The sequence below is a fragment of the Mesocricetus auratus genome, unplaced genomic scaffold (assembly GCF_017639785.1).
Source record: "Mesocricetus auratus isolate SY011 unplaced genomic scaffold, BCM_Maur_2.0 Super-Scaffold_100676, whole genome shotgun sequence".
In the NCBI taxonomy this organism is placed as follows: domain Eukaryota; kingdom Metazoa; phylum Chordata; class Mammalia; order Rodentia; family Cricetidae; genus Mesocricetus; species Mesocricetus auratus.
In genome coordinates this window covers 142,250,370-142,272,840 of record NW_024429266.1, presented here as the reverse complement: position 1 = coordinate 142,272,840, position 22,471 = coordinate 142,250,370, and the positions used below count along the sequence as shown (strand labels likewise).

Here is a 22,471-nt window from a genome sequence, read left to right as displayed (position 1 = left end):
TTCTCCCTAACCCCAATGACCACCTCTATCAATATACGTCTTTCAATACTCATTCCTTCCGTCCCACCCCAACTGTACTATCCTGATAAGTTGACATTAAATGTAAAGCAAAGGATAACCAGGCTGCAATCTTGAGCCCCCAAAAATCCAGGTAACAAGGGGGACCCTAAGAGGGATGCACAGACCTCCCTAGGAAAAAGAAATAGATGAGATATCCTGGGTAATATCAGGGTAGGGAAGTAGATGGGAGGGAATGGGAAGATAAGAACACTTAATAAGTCTTTTAATATCATAATAAAACAAAAAACAATAAAGTAGAAAAATGAGATTCCTCAAAATTTTTGCTATATAAAAAACAAGATAATAAATTGAGAACCTTCATATCTCAAATCATAAGAAATATGACCTAGAATATTCATTCAGAAAAGAAACCACAGATAAAAGATAGGTAATTTTGATAAAGCAAGTTTAACCTCAAGAATGAAATTATTTCTGAAAGATATCTGTTCCAACTTGCTTAATACCAGAGTTTTAAATGACCATATTTAGTGAACTGAGACTGTCATGGGCAGGTGAGAATATAATCTAAAGATACAGTCTGGAAATAAAGAAGACATATGCATTGCAATACCTTGACTAGAGTTTTCAACTCTAGCATTAGCGAAGTTGTTAATATTGGCATACATACAATTTTATAAAGAAGAGAAATTGATTTTTCACAATATTAATAACTACCCAAAAACATAAATGCCCAATAATATGAAAATCATTTAGTCATTATTTTAATTTATGCTCCACTTTCCAATGTTTCTGGAATTAATATTAGGGGATATAGAAAGGGTAATGTTGTTGATTAGCCTATGCTAATTGAATTATGTGGGAAACATATATTCATTAGTTTCTTCTTTAAAATTCTCAACAAAGGAGCTGAAGAGATGGCTTAGTAGACAAAAGAACTTGCTGCTCTTGTGAAGAACCCAAATTTACTCCCAGAATCTACCTGCTAGCTCACAACTGTCTGTAACTCAAGTTTCTCAGAATCAAATAGCCTCTGCTGGCATCTGTGGACCAGGAACACACATGGTACATAGATTTACCTACATACAAAGCATTCTATATAATAAAAATGATAGATCTTTAAAAGTATTAATGTCTTCAAGTTATAAGTTCCCTAATGCAATATTTATTCCAGAGTTGTAGGGCCTAAGCACATATGCACACAGATGCACATGCATGTTCACAGACACAACATGAAGAGGTTATAAATTATTTGAGGGAGATGAAAGAATAGGAGGAGTAGAGTAGTAGAAAAAGGAGTGGGAATGATATAAATACAGTACTCTTATGTGTAATTCTCAAAACGTAAAATACTAACATTAAATATAATATTTCAGATATTAGTCAATGCTAAAAAACATCAAATTAATGAAATGGGGTCTTTCTTTTTAAATTCTCAAAACAAAAATAAAGAAATCTATGTGCAATAAAGTACAGATCATATGCAGATTTGAAATTATGCTTTTATTTTAGCTTTACTTGTCTAAATATCAATATAGAAAAACATGAGATAATATTTGTGTAGTATGGCATCAACTTATACTCAGTCAAATTGTAACTTCTATGGTTATCTAAATCAGATTTAATATTGCCTTTCCTGGAAAGTAAATCTACAATAATTCATTTAATCGAGATGTTGATCAACCTAATTTCATTTCTGCTAATATGATAAAATATACCACATATCTGACAAAAATATGGTATCAAAAAGCAACATGGGAGGATGTGTTTTCATATTTTTCATTTTTTGCTCACTGTTCTAGTTAACACTTCATCATTTGTGTATGGGAGTTAAGGCAGAAACTAAACAACTAGTCACAACAAGTCCACAATCAAGAGCAGAGAGAAACAAATTTATGGATACTCACTTGCTTTCTGGTCTATTCTTGATTTCTCTATGCATGTACAGTACAGGACTCTGCTTATGGAACAATGCATCTCACAGTGGGCTGGGCCTATCTGCAGCAGTTAATAATTCTTCCTCCATACACTTGTCTAAAGACCAACTATCACTGAACATCTCTTCTCCAGGTGGGTCTTGGTTGCATCATGTTGATATTTAAAACTAACTGTCATATTAATACTTTTAAAAATAAAATAAGAACACAAGTTGACAGGATCAATGTAAAATTGAATGCAGTTAATGAAAATAATAGTCAACACTTATTTCTAAAAGATAGTTATTTTTATACTAAATAATAATGTATAGAAAGAATCTGGGGGATAGAAACATTTGTGTGGTATTGAACAAATTATAAATTGTCGGTAGGATCACAGATTATTTCAATAGATTTGCAGTTCTGTATTACTAATAAAAAAATGAAGACTTACAAATGTTTTAGTTCACTCAGAAAGGTTTTACAGACACTTTGTAGTCCTTGAAGTAATGGAGAAATACTTGTACTCACAAGTCAATAGTGAAAAGTGCAAAATTAAAACTTCATGGAGATGTTAAAATATTTTAAACAGACAGAATCTCTAACACAAAGAGAAGACTTAGAGAATAAAAATGCATCAACATGATAATAAACTACACACATTGGTATGTTAGTTGTTACTATAAAATGTGTAGTGTAAGAAGGTAATGAGACATAATGTAATTTATGAGAAAGAATTTGCAATTACTTAAAAGTTCTTGTAGTGCTTAATTTTTATATTTATATGAGTTGCATATTGAGCACATATCCAAGTATCTTACATTCATAAGAAGAAAAATTCATGATAAACTTATTAAACACATAAATGCACATTTGTGCTACAAGAGATCAATTAATATGAAACAAAATTGGCTGCCCTATAAAAGACTATATCATATCTGATGAAATCAATGGGTGCCACGCACTTGTGATAAGCCTTTTACTACACAATAGGAAACAATGATAATATGCTCAAAAATACACAGACAATGACTAATGTTAGATAATTAGAGAGAACTGACTGATGGGAAATATTCAAAAGCTCCAAAGATGTAATGATTGTTATATCTCAGATGCACCTATACAGAATATAGCATATTTACCTCAAATAATATACTTTTGCTTTACTTGAAAAATTTAAAGTTGGCAATATCTTAGTCACCAAGAAAATCTCAAGATTTTCCATCAATTTTCTTCACTTAATAGACATCGTCCTGAACTTCTAAGGGTGTATAGTGTATCAGTTATACTCTGGGGAATGAATTTGCTCAGAAATTGGAAGAATTATTGAATAAACAACAACTGAATAGGGATTTTAAATAGTTTAAAATGTTATAAATCTCTTTGGGTCAAATTACTAATCAAAAACTGCCGAGTACAATTTCAAAGGAATTCTTGATAATAGATTAACTAATGTTTATTATATCTGTAAGATATTTTTAAGCTATACTGATAATTAATTGGCTTTTTAAAGTTTTACAGGAAAATAATTTTGAGAAGTACATAAAGAGATTGAAATATTAAATAATTAATAATTATAATAAAATATAATTGGCATGCAATTTATTTATTCAAATCTTGAAAATTAATTGCCAGGATAAATATACACTATTGAATTACATAAATAAAATAGGCAAAATTTAGGTAAGATAATTAAGCAGAAAGAAATACAAAATTTCAAAATTTTCCTGTGAATAAAGAATCTATTAACACAGAAAAGTCATTTAAAATATAACCTAAAACATTGCTTTCAAAACCAAAATGTAATAAACTATTATTAAAGAACTTATAACTTTAAGATATTGAATAGCAAGTGGAATGATTTATTAACTAATAATGAATGTGGGTGGAAAATAATTCTGGGAACAGAATGAGTTGCTCAAAAACTAAGCAGAAAAGAGATATCTTATAAAATGGTTTTAATATGAGGTTTTATGAAAATTAATTTCTATTCTAAGTGTTGAGGAATTTTGAATATATAAGAAGCACCATGGCACAGTAATATGAAAAAGAATGCTAATATACAAAGGAATTTTATAAGCTGCTATAAATACGGTTGTGTATGCATATTCACAAACCCTAGTGTAGAATGATAACTCAGTTCACAAGAGCATTTGCTGCTCTTCCAGAGGACATGGTTCCATTCCCAGCACCCATGTGGCACATCAAAACAGCTTTTAACCAGAAGGTCCAACATCTTGTGTTATCTTTGGGTATTGAACCCATGTGGTGCACACACGTACACTCATATACACACATGTACTTGTAAAATAAGTAAATACTTTCTAAAATTCCTAAGTATATTAGAGAAAAATGCTTGCTGCATAACAAAGGGAGATTTGTTTTGAGGATTCAATAGTTCACTAATATAAAATACAGTAATAGATTAAATTACATGAATTAGATCATAGAAGAAAAATCTTGCCCATTTGTGTATATAACTTTGGCCTTAGTGTCTACACTAATATGGATATTGTGTTTCTCAACAGTTCATCATATTATCTCTTCTTTCTAAAGTACTGAAAAAAAGTATCTCTAATCTAGCAATTGCCAGTATACTACTCATTCCTTCTCTTCTAGGTGGCCAGCTTACATAGCCTAATTAATTCCCAAGTCTACTTGTGATGTGGATGCCAAATTCACATATGCAAGCAAAGGCTAAGAACAAGTACATAACGTGTAGGGAAACAGCACAAGGCACATGAAGACCAAGGCTGCAGTCCTATAGATGACACTATGCTACTCATGTTAATAACATGCCAGAGAAATGAAATGGGATTCAATATTCATTATTCTAAAATTAGTTTAGAAAAACCCACTGAATGATATATGAAGAATTAATCTTAAATCCAAGAAAATATCATTTTATAGCAGAGAAATATGCTGAAATGTGAATATGTACGTGCATAAATATCTTGAGAGAGTATATCTCTTCACATAAAATATCCACATAAAATAAATGCGATTTTAAAAACTTTAGACATTGTGAGTTAAAGTTTATCAGTATTTATAGATAATCTTACTTTGTTTATATCTTACATTTTAAAATGAGGTATTCAAAGAATATAGATACTAAAACACCTTCTCGGCTACTCCAAAATTAAATAGATGCTGATTTTTCTAATGAGAAACAGAAAAGAAGTGTATTAGGAAATGAAGAGATGGGATGTAAGGAAGACCTGGGAGGAGTAGAGGGAGGGAAAACTATAGTAAAGATTTGTTGTATGAGACAGAATCAGTTTTCAGTAAAAGGAAAAAATGAAAAAAACTACTTTGAAATATAAAATCCTGAGATCTTAAAATGTAACTAACATTAATAATTGATTAACACAATATCCCCAACACATCAATCACTATAGTGTGTCTCTCTGTGAGTTTACCTGTTGTCTTTAATAAAAATCTTATTTTCTGATATGACAAAAATTAAATATATAAAACTGAAGGAAAAAGAATAAATTTTTGTTAATAAAACCAAGGATCAACGACTGACTCACAATGGAGCCTCTCATCTTACATCTTCCAATTTTGCATGAGCTTTTGAAATTGATTTGTTTATTATATGTGATGCTAGCATTTTCCTAAATGTAGCTGCAACTATTGACAACAAAAGTATGCTTCTGATTTTCTATAAAGCAGACAAATGTATTTATTATTTTCTCATTTTCTTGTTTAAAACTCTTCATTAGTACATTTAAAAATTTATTTGCATTATGATAGGGAGTCAATTTCTTGACTTTAAACATTGTATTTCCTCATGTGATATGTCAGGAATTGTGAATAAAAATTCTATTCCCCTCAAATAAGGAAATAACTGACAGACTAATGAAGATTTCTCAAGTTCAGCTGAGAACCAATTTGTTTATTGGGGTGAAACAAGTAAACAGGTTTTCTCCATCAGGTGTTCAAAGAAAAGTCCTAACTGGAATTAATTTTTAGCCTTTTATCCACTATAGGCAAGGAATACATTGAGTGTTCAGAAATTTGGGATGACCTGAACCTCCACGGATGGTCCTATGGCCCTCTTTTATTTACTACTGGCTATCTACTTTATCATTATGTTCATTTTGTTGCCATGATGATGGGCCAAGGTCTCCCACAGTTCATCATCCTTCACGATTTCTATGGTCATGCAAAGCCAAGAAGAAGCAGTCTTACTACATGGGACTAAGTATTTACTATATTTACTAGTGTTATATAAAAGGTCATGAATAACAGACAAGTTTGAATGATACACAACTGTAACTATACATCATATTTATGCTAAATAACTCTTGTTTCTTTTTATTCTTTAATTGGTGTTAAGATTGTGCTTAGAACAAGTGCAGATGCCTCAACAGCTAATACACTTGCCACCCAAACAAGAGGAACAGAATTCAGACCCCAACCACCTATGCAAATGCTGGGTAGCTTAGAGGTCACCTGTAATTCCAGGATTGGAATGAAAATTCAGTGGATCCTAGGAACAAGATATCCAGCAAATACTAGTTGAATGAGTGAGTTATGTTTTTGATTGAGAAATCCTGCCTCATTAAAGAAGGCCAAAGAGTGATGAAGAAAGATTGTGACTATCAACTAGGGACTACAATATACATGTATGCGCATCTATCTACACATATGCATACACTTCACACATAAATATATGAAAAGAAGAGACAAATTGTGCTTGAAGTCTGCAGGTCTGCTGTCAAATATTTATATTGTTACTTAATTTCAATTAATAGATTGACAAATTATTTTCTCAAAGATGTCAGCAATATTGAAAAAGTCTCACCCTTAATAAATATACTCACTTTCTCCTATTTTTATTTTTAGTGCTTATATCTCATTTGTTTCATTTCATTCTCTTATTTGTATCATTTTATATTTCATTCTTCATAATCACTAATGCTTTATATAAAATGGATAACTTTTCATTCTTATAAATGTATAATTGCTATATAGACCACATACTGATCTTTGACTATGTGTGTAATATTTAAACATTAAACATTCCTTATGATTTTGAAGGAACAGAGATCTCTGAGAGTCCCAGTAGCAATGTAATGATTGAGCACGGGCAAGAAAATGTAACCATGTCCTCCTTCCACAGAGCTGTAACTCTGTAAATCCAGTCCTGTTTAGTGTTAAACACTGACCAAGCAGAAGCTACCCATTTGCATGGAACTTAAAGTCAAATAAGACAAAATTCTTCTACTGAGGTTGTCTGTTGTTGAGCAGATCCTTGTGTAATCCTTAAGGGGAACGTCTCTGTTAGAAGAGAAAATGAGTTTAGCTCTGAGACATGAGCTTGCAGTAGACAAAACAAATGTAAAAAGTGAAAAAGAGAGAGCTCTCTGAAGAACAGAAACAAGAGATGAAAATGCTTTTGAGCTATTGATACAGACAAAGCCAAAGACATAGAGTATAAATGAAAGGTAACAATGAGATTTGTGAGTTTTAATGTTTAAAAAATAATTGATGTAATATTCTTAAAATTAAGACAGAGAATCTACAGGTAAAATCACCTTTTGAATATTTTAATGAAGTTGTAACTGACTTGATATGAGAAGGAGATCTTCATGAAGAACTATGGAAAGAATTTAAATTACTAGTGATGTTGATTCAGGTATAATAAACTTAAGGAATTTCTGATGTGATGCCGGGTAAACATAGAGTGATGATGAAATTTGGACTATGATAGAAGAACTTGATAAAGATTGTGATAGAGAATTTTATCAAGAGGAATTCATTGTTATCATTACTGGTGACATATAAAGAATTACAAGAATCAATACCAAAATTATATTCTAGTTTTGTGCCGGGAGTTATGTTAAAAAATCCAATTTATTTGTTTTTCCAAAAGGACTAAACTGCAGCTTCCTTTGTATATGCATATTCTGTTACTAATAAGTTTCATTTTATGAACAATGTTGCCAGTATTCATAATTTTAAATTCATATTTATAGTACAGACTTACATAAAGTATTAAAAATTAAATCATCTGGTGTAAGTTATCTGGAGTTTTAAATTTAACATTAGCTAGTTATTTTTGGTGCACATATTTTCCAGACTTTCATAATAAAGTATATATTTTATTAGTATCTTAATATTTGGTAAGTTTTCTACCTTCTTTGATTAACTGTATCTGTTACAACTTCATAGAAGATTTTTACTCTTTTTGACTATTGGATTTGTATTTAAAATAAAAATTGGAAAATACAAATGACAACATAATAGAACATTTTTCTATCACCTAAGGGCCCATCAAGTTTGACATTCTGTATTTCAATACAGAAGAATCAGAATTGATCTAATTCCTTTCTAGAAAACTCAGCACTTTATTTTGGAGGGGATAAGTATTGTATATACAGATCCATCATTACTGTGTGTTATAATCTTGAAATCTTTTTATGTAATAGAAAGTTGAGTTTCTATTAATCTTGATGAATACAGTTTCAATTTTATGACTTTTTATCAAAATGACAAGTTAAAATATGGATTTTGATGTATTAATGCAGCAACGAAAAGAGAAAATGTCCAGCTACATAAACTATATACGGCATGCTTTATGTAGATAAAGGAATGTTCAATGATGTGTCAAGATACAGTGGACATAGACTTTTGTAGGTATTGATGGGTCATTCTTTCTTAGTACAGTTAAGGGAAAACACATGTTATGAGAGGTGCATCACAGAAAAATGGTTACCTACCACATCTTCAGTGATCTGCTTCTGATTATATGCCCTCCCCTAAGAAGAAAGTTGAATTGTTAATTTAAGTATACTCTATTTATATTTTAAAAATTCAATAAAAATTGAGACATTTGAAATTCTCTGATACTTCTAGAGTAATTTATTAAACCTTACTAGAAATGTAGCAGGAAATTAGAAAGAAATTGCATAACAGTGATGAAGTTTCATACAGCTATCTCAAAAACCAATTAATTGTTCAAATAAGACATAATGATTTTGAGTAAGAAATGTGTTCATGGTTGTAACAATATTCAGAGTACAAATACATGATAAATATTAAAAATAATGGACCTTATTGAGGAATTGCTGCCTTTCCCACTGCCTCCTTGTACTGCACTCAATAAGTTTACCTTTTGCTATTATGATGTGACTTGGATGCATTTTTCACTGCCCTTTGATGGAATCTAAGGAAGAAATAATGGTGTACTGTACCATTTCCCATTCCCCATTGCAAGCACACAGTGCAAGTGGCATCAGCAGTTAATCCTAGATGAATCTGAACACACTAGGATATATTTTTATATCCTAAAGTTTCTTTTCTGACTGACCCTCCTGAGATTGACTTCATCCACTGGAGGACTTCCTGTCAACATCAGATGGGTGAGTCTTATCCTTGCCACGCCTGGACTGTCATACCTGAACTGCACATCCACAGCAGTTGGACCAGAACCTAGGAGGTTCTCTAAAAAAGGCAGGAAATCACATCCATAAATTGCTTCAGGAGTTGAATAAAATTTGTCTTAAGCATGTAGTAGATGCTTTAGAAACACTTTATTAGGAGGAGATTTCCTGTTAGAAGTCATGGTCACTGATCTCTATATCTTTAAAGGCAGGATTCATTTCTCCTCCTAGACTCATATTAGTATGCATTCTAGAGAAATGTGGTAATGCTCACATTTTACCAGATGTATTGCTGGTAAATATTTCTTCCCATTCTTTAGACTTCTACTTCACACCACTGGTGCTATCTGTTTTCTTTTTTCAGTAGATGGTGTTTAGAGACCTATAACTGGTTACTGTAGAAAGAATAAGGCACTCCAGAATTCTTAGCCCTAAATGAGAAATCTATATTACATCCTTCAAGTGTCATTTTGGAACATGGGACAAAATGATTGTAAGTGCCGAAGATGTCAGATGACTGCAATGTTTTCTAGACATAGCTGCACATACAAAATTATATAAATCATTACAGCATGGACAAACACATAGGAGTTCAAGCTAGACAAACTTTCAACATGGAAAGAAGAGGCCTGTACAAGGTCTCAACCCTAGATGAGAAGTTATTGTCAATTGATAGTTGCTTGGAGAAAGAAGGTCAGATTTTTTTAAAGGAGTGGCTACTGGTTGGCCAATTATGTTTCAATGAATAACCAAACAGTCAAAAATAGACGGTCAGCACAAATTGGACTTCATTTTATTTAAAATAAAAAAAGGACACAAAGTTGTGTGAGTGAGGAAGTTGATGGTGAATCTGGGGGTGAAGTAGGGGAAGGGGGTAAATGTGATCAAATTATATTGTACAGAATTTTTAAAGAACTAAAAAAATTAGAAAAGTAAGAAAAGAGCTGGAGTGAATTTTTGAGTTTGACCCCGACTGATATAAGTAGCATGCATGTTCCTCAATAACAGGACTTGGTGACTGCCATGTTAGTAACTAAATGGCACTCTCAGCTGTATAATTATTCTCTAGCTAGGTCTTCTCTTGAAGTCTTTCTATGTGGAGGGAGAGAGAGAGAGAGAGAGAGAGAGAGAGAGAGAGAGAGAGAGAGACAGAGACAGAGACAGAGACAGAGAGGCAGAAAAACAGAGAAAACACAAAGTTGGGTAGGTATGAAGAGGATCTGGCAGGACTTGGAGCAGGAGGAGACTATGGTCAAAATATATTGCATGAGAATTTTAAATTAAACTCTTGTTATTCTTTTCAAATATTATGAGCTGTCACCATTTGCTTTGACTCCACCAGACAAAATTTGTGTAGTATTTTAGCTATCTATTGTACCCATGTGGAAAGACCTATATTTGGTCTTTGGTTCATCCATGGACTGAGAAGATACAACCTCAGTGACAGTTGTGGAAGGGATTCCTGAGGAAGATAACAGACTTGCCAAGCTATAATTCCAGTGAATGGAATAATAAATATGTTCTCATGTGTTTAATAGAAAGCACAATAAAAGGGGACCCATGAAATAGTGATTACATCAAACAGAGGGAAATAATCCAGACTCCTAATGAGAACCCACCCTTCTTTCACTCCACATTGGTCAAGATAAAGCCAAGACCCAGTGAACCCCAAAGGCCTTGCCATTCTTACAGTCAATTTCTTCAGCAAGGCCTTTCCAGATCTTAGACAAGAACTTAAAAACTAGAGAAGAGGGCTCAAGCCTGCTTTCTCATTTTACTAAATAATGCCAGAAAGCTATTTATTAACCAGGGTGCTGAAAGACAGACAAGAGAAAATCAACTGCAGACCCAATGTGTTGTAGACACAGAGTAACATTTCCTTGAACAAAAAAGCCTCCCATAAAAACCGGCTTCCTTGCTTCAAACAAACCCACACAATGTTTTTAGAAATGCTGTCAATCAATGCATATTTTTACAACTGTCAAACCCAAGTCCTCTACCATTACTGTTACTTTACAGCCCATAGCACAGAGAATCCATTACTCTTAGGGACTTTGAAAGAGGATTTCAATTGTTTCTATGAGAAGCATTCCTAACCAACTACCCATCTGTGGCTCATCTCCACAGACCGTTGACTGACCGGTAATAGTAGACAGTGCTACAATCCTGCACAAGGAAGGACCATTGACACAAATGACCAAGGTTGGTCTTTCTGCTCCATCTGGAGGAATGTGCAGGAACAAGTGAATCTGAAGGGCAATGTAAGGACAGCATTGCTGAACATAATCAGAAAAGTTAACTGCAGCCTCACACTGCAGAGATGCCTCCATTTAAACCCAGTTCTACCTAGAGCAAACAGCCAGAACAGCCATCATTTGCATAATGAGAACTAAGACATAAAAGGGAGCAGTTCCTTTGTAAGAAGCAGCCATGTTCTATGTTCTTCATGCAAGCAGCTCCACTAAGGCCCTCCTTACTTTCTGTTGGTGGTCATATGGTACACGGTATGCCTGTCTCAATCTTCTCTCACTGTCTTTATGCTTAACTTTTATTCAAATGAAATTATTTCTTTAAAGTAGTATGGTAAGGCCATAATTTTGTTAAAACTATAAAAATATCATGCTTTAAAAGATTCTACCTTTGCTATTCACACATTCAAGTATTATTGTTTCTGCTTTGTACTGTCTTCTCTTTTCCCATAGATTTTATTTTTGATGCTGAGTTTATATTCACTGCAAGTTTTCTCCCTTTTATGATTTTTTGTTTTGCTTTAACTTGTCAAAATTGCCTTCTGTTTTGAATTAATTTGATAATTTTGTTCAAGGACAACATGTATATATTTGGCTCAGTACCAGTATTTCTCCTGGCTTCCCTGATCAAAGATTCCAGGGTGTCTTAGAGTAAATAAAAGGTAAATTATATGATCATGGTTTTAAATTATTAGACCTGACTTTCCCACTTCAAAAGCTCATACAAATATATATGACACTTTGTCACCTCTGATAATTTCTCATTACTTGTACTTGTATTTAATAGTGATTAAACTTTATGAAACAAGGAAGATTATTATTGTTACAGAAATAACTGTCTCAGCCAGGCATGGTGGCATAGGCCTGTCATTGAAGAGTAGAGGTTCAGAATTCAAGAGCATCATGGTTAAATACTTAGTTCAAGCCTGTCTTGATCTACACAAGCCCCTATCTCATAATAAAATCTGAATCAGATCTCATTTCCTTGAATTGTTTCCCCAATCTGGTGTTATGCAAAGTAGCAGAGAAGCCTTGAACAAAGAAAGGAATTATGTAGTTTGCCTGTAAAACCTTTGTAGTAAGATCTGTGCTTCCATGGAAAGATGGAAAATCCCCACACATCCTAAACAAAATAAACATTTGGAAATCTATCCTGGTTAGTTTTGTTGTCACCTTGACACAACTTGGAGTCATTTGGGAAGAGAGAATCTCAAAGGAGAAAATTCTTCAATCATTTGGTGTTGGCAAATCAGTGAGCCTTTTCCTGACTAACGATCAATGCAAGATGACCGAGCTTATTTTTTTTTGTTTTTAGTGATCTAAATGTTCTTTGTTTATCTGTGCTTTCGGGAACACAGATGGAGGTATAAACAGCAAACTGAAAATGATACTGAGTGTTTGAGTATGTAAACGAGTCTATACTAGTTAAGCAAATTGGAAATTAAGAACAGTAAGCTAGCCAGGCGGTGGTGGCACACGTCTTTAATCCCAGCACTCGGGAGGCAGAGGCAGACAGATCTCTGTGAGTTCGAGGCCAGGCTGGACCGATAGCCTCCAAAACAATACAGAGAAACCCTGTCTCATAAAAACCAAAAAAAAAACCCCAAAAAAACCCCAAAAACAAAAAAACAGTAAGCTAATTATTATTTACTTCATTCTGGAGTTATATATAGAGTGCTGCACAGGGCTATACTCATACTGAGTAATACTAGAACCTGAGGAGAAAGGGAAGAAAAGTTAAGACTGTGGATCTTGCTTTTATTTAAAATTCTGAGTTTTGGCGACAGATACCCCCCCACCTCATTGATTTGAGTTTTAAAAATATCATGATGAAAATAGTCTATCTTTTAAAAAAAATTTTATTTTAATTTTAAATAGCTTGTTTTACATGTCAATCCCAGTTCCCCCTCCCTCCCCTCCTCCCGCACTCCCCCATCCCCCCAGCCTCCCACCCTATTGCCAATTCCTTCCACATAGGGGATATCTAGAGTCTGTCATTTCACTCAGGGTAGGGTCCAGGCACTCCCCTAAGAGTCCAGGCTGAGAGAGCATCCCTCTTTGTGCTATGGACACACGATGACGGTTTGTATACCAGGAATAGACACTGATCCACTGCTCAGGGCCCCATAGATTTCCCAGGCCTTCTCACTGACACTCACATTCGGGGGGGGTCAGATCAGTCCCATGCTGGCCTTCCCATTGATGATGACTGAGCTTATTATGTATGGTACCATCCCTGCGATGGTGGTTCTGGTTTTTATAAGAAAGGAGGCTGAGCAAGACATGAAGAGCAAGTCTGTAACACCATCACTCCATGGCCTCTGCATTGTCTTCTACCTACAGATTTCTGTCTTGCTTAAACTCCTACTCTAATTGGTTTTTATGGTGAACTATTATTCAGAACTTTGAGTGAAATAAACCCTTTCTTCCCCAAGTTGTTTTAGTCATGGTGTTTCATCAGAGAAGTAGTAACCCTAACTAAGACAAGTTCCTATACTGATTTTGTTTCATAATGAATATAAGCTATAAATTGAAACAAACTCTTTCCTCCTGCACATTGCTTTTAGTACTTGTGTTTGTCACTACAATACAAAGAATACTAATCCAAGTTAAATCATAGCTTCACATGTAGTTCTCTTTTGCCAGGCAAATACAGATTTACACCAAGGATAGTTATTCTCCCAAACTTACAACATCTACTAACTTCATACTCCTACTCTTTAATACAAGCTTCAGTTTTCATATTAAGAAAGGCCTGAACACAGAAAGCTATCACAGTATTGCCTGTCACTCCACACTTTACCAGTATAGATACATGCATGTTTTTTTCTTTCACTGTCACATTTTTTATAATGTTTCTATTGGATTTTTATAGCCCCTGCCAAATACAAGAACATTCATTACAACTCCATACTCTGCTTCAAAACAGTATGCTGTTATCTGGACAGCTATTAAAACTGAGACCTTAAGTTATCAATAGAAATAATCCTCTCTAGCTCCATTACTGTGCGAAATTATAGTCATTTTAAGGTCCTTGTTTCTAGTTACTGTGGGTTTTTTTTTGAGATTTATTTTACGTATAAGCATGACTGCATGCAGGTGTATATATGTCTGTATGTGTATATGTATGTGTGTGCTCATGTGTATGAGTGTATGTCTGCCGGGGCATTAGCATTCATGTATATGATTGCATATAAACATGTGTATTTGAGTGTATGTGTATGACTGTGTGCATGTGTGTGTGTGCATGTGTGTTTCAGTGTGTGTATGTATATGTGTGCACTCACAGAAAACAACTCATGTCCTTCTCATTCCTTCTCTTATTTCTTCAAGGTAGAATCTCTCCCTGACCCTAGGGCTTCAGTGTTTTCTGTAAGGACATAACCTAGCAATCCCCAATGAAATTCTTGTTTCTAAGGAGTTATGGCTACAGATATAAATGTTGGTCTTCCTGCTTGCAGAACAAGTTTTTCAGTCCCTCCCTCAGATGGATTTTTCTTTGGTCTTTTCAGCTTCTTTTGTTCCTTAATCTCTTTTAGTCCAAAGCTCTTATAGCATTTGTAAGTGTTGATATCTGTAGGATATTCAGAAATTGCCAGGAATAGTGCCAGAAATGAATAAATGATTGTGACTGTTTGTAACCATTATTGAAAAAGGAAGGTGTCCTGATGCAATCAAAATTCAACATATATTCCGTACACAGTAATAATCAACAAAGGTTGAGTATGATGCAATCTCATTCAAAAGTTTAACAGGTATATGCTTAAGGGTATCAAATTCTGTATAGTTAAAACAACAACTAATGAGACAGTCCATGGATGTCTTGTATCAGGACTTATTTATTACAGGATGAAATTGATATAACACACTTATGAATTCAGAATGAAGCAGGGCTTCTGCCCCTTTGTCTGCCAGGGAAGGATCATAAAAGGTCTGGACCAGGTTACTGAGCTATGGTGTCAGGAAGCCTTCCATGTCCAAGAGAGCACCTGATCCTCATCAGAGGAGACCAAACCCATCAGGTCAACCCACACCATTCTATTAGTCTTTAAACTGAATGCCCAAATTCCCACAAGAAACAAAAAAAGAATTTAAAATCCCATATAGGAAAATAAATTGGCCCATTGGTGTTCCGCGGCAAAATTATTAAATATTTTGATAATATTTATATATTCCTCCCGAAAATTCATGTTATAGGAATTACTCTTCTACATATATGCTATGGCTGATGGCTTGGTGTTTTTGATTGTTTGTTTGTTTTGTCATTTAATGTCTTTTTATTTTTAAATTTAAATTAGAAACAAGATTGCTTCACATGTCAATCCCAGATCCCTCTCCCTCCCCTTCTCTCACACCATCCCACCAACCACAACCCCCCATATACCCCTACCCCAATCCCCTCTCCTTTCCCCAGTAAGGGTGAGGCTTTCCATGGGAGGTATCCATAGTCTGTTATTTCATCCCTGGCAGGGCCTATTCCCTACCCCAAGAGTCCAGGCTGAGAGAGTATCTCTCAGTGTGGGATGGTCACCCAAAGTCCATGTGTATCCCATGGATAAATATTGATCTACTACCCAAGACGCCATAGATTGCCTAGGCCTCCTCACTGACACCCACATTCAGGGGGTTTCAGTCAGTCCCAAGCTGGACTCCTAGCCATCAGTCTGTGGTTCAAGAACTCCTCCTTGTTCAGTTCAGCTGTTTCTCTGGGTTAAACAAGCACAGTCTTGACCCCATGCTCATCAGTTCTCTCTGTCTGTCACTGGGTTCCTTGAGTTTAAATCAATGTTTAGCCATGGGTGTGTCTGCCTCTGCTTCCATCAGTCATTGGTTGAAGATTCTGTTTTCTAGACTCTCTGGCAGTGGGATTGTAGGCTGGCACTCCCCTGATACATGTCTAAAATACATATATGAGTGAGTACATACCATGTTTGTCTTTTTGTGACTGGGTTACCTCACTCAGGATGGTTTCTTATAGTTACATTCATTTCCCTGCAAATTTCAAGATTCCATTGTTTTTTCCACTGAATAGTACTCCATTGTGTAAGTGTACCACATTTTCTGTATCCACTCTTCAGTTGAGGGGGATATAGATGGCTTCCGCGTTCTGGCTATTACAAATAATGCTGCTATGAACATAGTGGAACAGACATCCTTGTTGTATGAATGATCATCTTTTGGGTATATGCCTAAGAGTGAAATTTCTGGGTCTTGTGATAGACTCAGACGTCCTTGTATGAATGTGCATGTTTTGGATATATGCTTAAGAGTGGATTTGCTGGGTTTTATGGTAGGATGATTCCCATTTTCTTGAGTAATCTCCATACTGATTTCCAAAGTGGGTGAACAAGTTGGCACTCCCAGCAGCAGTAGAGGAGTGTTCCCCTTTCTCCACACCCCCTCCAGCATAAATTGCCATTGGTGATTTTGATTTTGAAGAGGGAACAGTTGTATCTCTGACTTTTTGCCTGCTCTTGTAATTCTGTTCCTTCCTTTGAATTGCTTTGTTCAGTCTCTGTATGAAGGTATAGCTTTGTCTTGCTGTGACTTGTTTTGTCCTGTTTGGTTATCATTCCTTGGATGTCTGCTTTTTTTCTGTGGAGGAAATAGAGGGAGAATGGATGTGGGGGAGAGGTTAGGTGAGGAAGAGCTGCAAATAATGAAGGGAAAGGAAACTTTGGTCAGGATGTATTGCATGAGGGAAGAGTCTGTTTTCAATTAAGAATAAAAAAGATAAATTTCTTTGATGAAGATCAGGAGAAATGTTTGAAAAGATGTCAAAATACTCTCTTAAATATGTTATGTTCAGGGCTGCAGGGATGGCTCATATGTAAGAACAGATGATGTACAGGCATAAGGACAAAAATTTGAATTTGCAGTATTCATATAAAAATATAGGCATTGCCATGTATGCCTATAGCCTTACAATTTGGTGGAAAAGATTGTTAGCTCCTGAGAGCACTCTGGGAAGTCAGCCCAGCTGAAATATCCAACTTCCAGCCCATTGATAAACACTGTCTCAAGTCAATTTGAAATAGGGCTATAAAGAACACTGAAAAATCTTCCTCTGGCCACTCATGTTTGAACATAGGCATGTATATACTCATACTAATTTATGAGGCCTATGCACATCATATATATATATATCATATGCATGTACATTATTAAGGTGTAGAATGATACAGGGCTATGACTGAAAACATGGGAAAACCGTATAAGCTTTTGAGACTGGGTTGTGTAACCATGATGCCTGGAACTACTTATCTATACTAAGATATGCCTTAACTCGATAAAGATTTAACTTCTTCTGACTCCCAAATTCTAGGAGAATAGTCATGCAGGACCTCATCCATCCCATAAACTGGAAAATTTCTCAATGGTTAAAAATAGGATCTCAACTATGTAAATTAGTGCATAGAAATAAACATCATGCTGAATTTATATTTTTATTCAGAAAGAATGGCAATTATTTAATATCATAGTATATTGATTTATGTAAAAGCAAGTAAATGAAGTATATTTAGATTTCAACATAAGATTACTATGATAGAGCGGATTATTTATTAATAACCAACGGTCTCAACATATATTACTTCACTGACTTGTGCCAAAATAAAAACGATAAAGAAGTTCTATTCACTTAATGTCTGAGAAGTCTGAAGTTTGTTAATTTGCATAAATCTTCATACTTACAGTGTAAGAGGCTAAGAGAAGATGGTAATTTGCCTTCACAGGCTATGTGCAGTTAAGGGGATATTCTGTGTTTGTGTTTTCATCTTACTCCTTCAATACTTGCAGCTATGACTGACAGCCATTTAAAAAGTCAAGATAAACAAAAAAGTCTGCTGGTAATAGAGGCAACAGGTGTCTGGGAGGAACCTGTAAAGGGCCTTGTAATGATGCAGCAATTTAAACTTTGCATACACAAGGCCACAGAATATCATTTAGGTAATACCTAAATAATGCATCTAAGGTACTTTTCCCCATCAGTTTTATTTTTCTTGGTTTATCCATTTATCTATAAAGTCAAATTCATACTTACACAAACTTTCCAGGTGTATCTTGAGTTTTCAGATCTTCATATTTCATTTTTATTGTATAAACTCTAGCTATAGATTAAATATCAGCAAGGGCTGGATAGAGTATTAGAAGTTAAATGCCAATTTCCAGGTTTTAGCCTATCAAGGCTCCACACAGATTGTTATTTCCATGAGTTCATGTGCAGAATTGAAGTTAATAATTTGGAAGAGGAGAATAAGAAAATAAAAAAGGGAACAGCATTTTATTGTATGATTGCTCTCTGATGCAGTTTCTGAATACATGTTAAGTAACCATCAAAATAGCTCTTTGAGGGAAATATGTCATCTTTGATAGGTGAGAAAAGTGTAATGTGGAGAAAAGCTGGGTTGGTCCTTCCAGTATAACCTAACCTAAAAAAAAAGGTAGGCTCTGCTTAAAACCAGATGATCGGTTGACTGTTCACTTGGTATGAGTTTCACTCCACACTAGATGATATGTATGCATGGTGTGTGTGTGTGTGTGTGTGTGTGTGTGTGTATTACATGTGGGGAGGTCAGAGAACAGCATTAGGAATCATTCCATTTGTGTTTCATTCACTATTTTTTATATAGCATGCATGGTGGGTTGATAAGATACAGGGGGTTATTCCAATTTTTTCTGTATCTGTGGAGGTTTTCTATGTTTCCTATTATGTGTTCAATTTTAGAGAAGGTTCCATGTGGCGGCGAGAAGAAGGTATATCCTTTTGTGTTTGGGTAGAATGTTCTATAGATGTCTGTTAAAACCAGTTGGGCCATAACTTCTATTAGTTCTTTTGTTTCTTTGTTAAGTTTCTGTCTGGGGGTCCTGTCTAGAGGTGAGAGCAGAGTGTTGAAATCTCCTACTTTTAGCGTGTGAAATTTTATGTGCAGTTTGAGCTTTGGTAATGTTTCTTTCACAAATGTAGGTGCCTTTGTATTTGGGGCATAGATGTTCAAAACAGAGACTTCATTTTGATGGACCTTTCCTTTGATGAATATGAAATATCCTTCTTCATATTTTTTGATTGATTTTAATTTGAAGTCTAGTCTGTTAGATATTAGGATTGCTACACACGCTTGTTTCTTGGGTCCGTTTGATTGGAAAATCTTTTCCCAACTGTTTACTCTGATGTAACGTCTGTCTTTGATGTTGAGATGTGTTTCCTATATGCAGCAGAATGATGGGTTCTGTCTTTGTATCCATTCTGCTAATCTTTGTCTCTTTATAGGCAAGTTGAGACCGTTGACATTGAGGGATATAAATGACCATTAATTGATGATTCTTGTTTATTGGTAGTGGAGTTATTGTGTGTAGATTCTCCTCCCTTTTTCTTTTGGTGTTTGGTAAAGTGGAATCATCTATTGCCTGTGTCTTTGTGAGTGTAATTATCTTCATTGGGTCTAGGTTTTCCTTCCAACACTTTCTGTAGAGCTGGATTTATGGATACATATTGTTTAAATTTGGCTTTGTCATGGAATATTTTGTTTTCTCCATCTATGATAATTGAAATCTTTACTGGATATAGTAATCTGGGCTGTCATCCTTGTTCCTTAGCATTTGTAGGACATCTGTGTAGGATCTTCTGGCTTTCATAGTTTCCATTGGGAAGTCAGGTAATTCGGATAGGTCTGCCTTCATATGTTACTTGGTCTTTTTCTTTAGCTGTTCTTAATATTTTCTGTTTATTCTCTAGGTTTTATATTTTGATTATTTTATGGCGAGGTGACTTCTTTTTCTGGTCCAGCCTCTTTGGTGTTCTGCAAGATTCTTGTATTTAAAATTTAATATTCCATTTTATATTCCAAGGTTACCCTTAGCTCACTATGCAACAGGAGTGGTCTCACAGCTTAGATGCACCTATCCTGTCTCAGCCTCTCTGCTGCTGGAATCCCAAGGCAAGCCTATTCCCTGACTGATGAACGATAATTAGTCGACATTCCAATACAAAGTAGATAGTCTCCTGAAAGCTGGAAATTACTAAAAGCATCCATGCTGATTCTTCAAGAGGAGCAGCTCTTACCAGACAGAAGACATAACAAGCATGCCAGAGAGATAATTACTCACAAGAGAATATGAGCTTGGAGACTCCTTCCTGAGAAGGTGGTAGAGATTTAAAACAACACCTGTAACACAGCATAAGAGTTGTCTATGAGTAGTGCTTGAATGAGTTCTGTTGTATGAATTTCTAAAACTACCTAAATGTCGTTGCTTCCCTCCTTTCCACCAGACTCCATCTTAAACTTTGCAGGGAGTAATGCAAATTAAAGTAATGCATTTTATTTCCAGAAACTCATTTCTCCCTCAGAGCTTTGCCAATTATCATTATCCCTGGTAATATCAAGGCTTTGAAGAAATAGAAAATAAGCATTCTCTCTCCCTCTTGAGCTAATGCAAAGCTTATTAATAAAGCTTTCTCCTTCATGAGTTGATCCTTTAGCAGACAAAGATTTAAAGCCTATGTAAGCATTAAGTTTAAGCATACATGTGAAACAGAACTGTATCTACATATCAAACATAATTTATAACTAGGAATTAAAGATAGAAAATTTCAGGAATATCTTTTTAAGCTTATCCTCCCTAAGAGAGGGAACAAAATACTTATTTAGATATATGGTGTTAAAACTGAAGTCTGTATTTCTCAATAAGAGCTATACATCAGTGTCTAAACTCTGACATGTAAAAAACAGACTCAACATTTTTTATGGAGCTATTTTCATTTAAATCACTAAAATGATTAAAAGTTAAAAACACTCTCCTCATGTCTTCCCAGTATGCCTCATGATATAATTTCTTTCTCCACATTTTCATAGCCCTTTCTATTTCCTCAGTTCTTTTGGATTTACTCATCTTTAGGTCACCCAGTTTAATTTTATATGAACATGTCTCTGAACAAAACTTCACTTTCTATCTCAAGTTTTGTTATTGCTCTCTGACTCAATTCCAGGCTTTAGTGCCATCTGGCAATCTGTTCAAAATAGCTATATGATTTATCTACTAAGAACACTCATATATGCAATCCTTTTAATTAACTAATTAATGAATTAACATTTAGTTTTGTTTTGTTTTCTGTGAGATATAGTTGCTAGTCTGGGAAAACTGTGAGTTGCTAATCTTCCTACCCTCACCTTTTTTTTTTTTACAAGACAGGATTTCTCTGTATTGTTTTGGAGGGTATCGGTCCAGCCCGGCCTCGAACTCACAGAGATCCGCCTGCCTCTGCCTCCCGAGTACTGGGATTAAAGGCATGCGCCACCACCGCCCGGCCTACCTCACCTTTGGAGTGATGAATTTTCTAAGCATGTGCCTCCATGCTTGGTTTATGTAGTTTTGGGGGTGGAACCTTGGCATTAGTGGATAGTAACCAAGCATTCTGCCTATTGAACTATATCCCAAGCCCAATGATATTAATATGCATGGAATTATTGCTATGTAACTGAACATAGCATGTAAGCATACCATGAAGCTAATCACATTCTAAATTTTCCCTTCTGCAAGCATCTCTTTGCTTCCAGACTCCCACTCAGCTTCAGGTTGGCTATTTTCACTGCTGTTCCAACAATTTCCCTTTTACCTGGCACATCCCTTTTTGACAGCCCATTTGCATCTAAACCACTGTAAATGTTAGCTTCAGCATCTGTGCCTGTAGAGTAAGACTGGTTAGAGGCACTGACTGCTCTTCTACAAGATCTGAGTTCTGAAGCCAGCATCCATGCCTGTAAGATTACACAATCACTCCTGCTCCTGGGGATCTGATGCCCTTCTCTGACCTCAGGGGACACTGCACTCATATATGCACAAACAAACACAATTAAAGATATAACCAAATTTTTTTATTTTAAAAATATTTTGATTATTT

General features: G+C 35.0%; 1 pseudogene; it reads left to right on the top strand.

The window, feature by feature from the left end:
- The first annotated feature begins 7,235 nt into the window (after window positions 1-7,235).
- Window positions 7,236-7,727, top strand: LOC101841817 (annotated as a pseudogene).
- The last annotated feature ends 14,744 nt before the right edge of the window (window positions 7,728-22,471 follow it).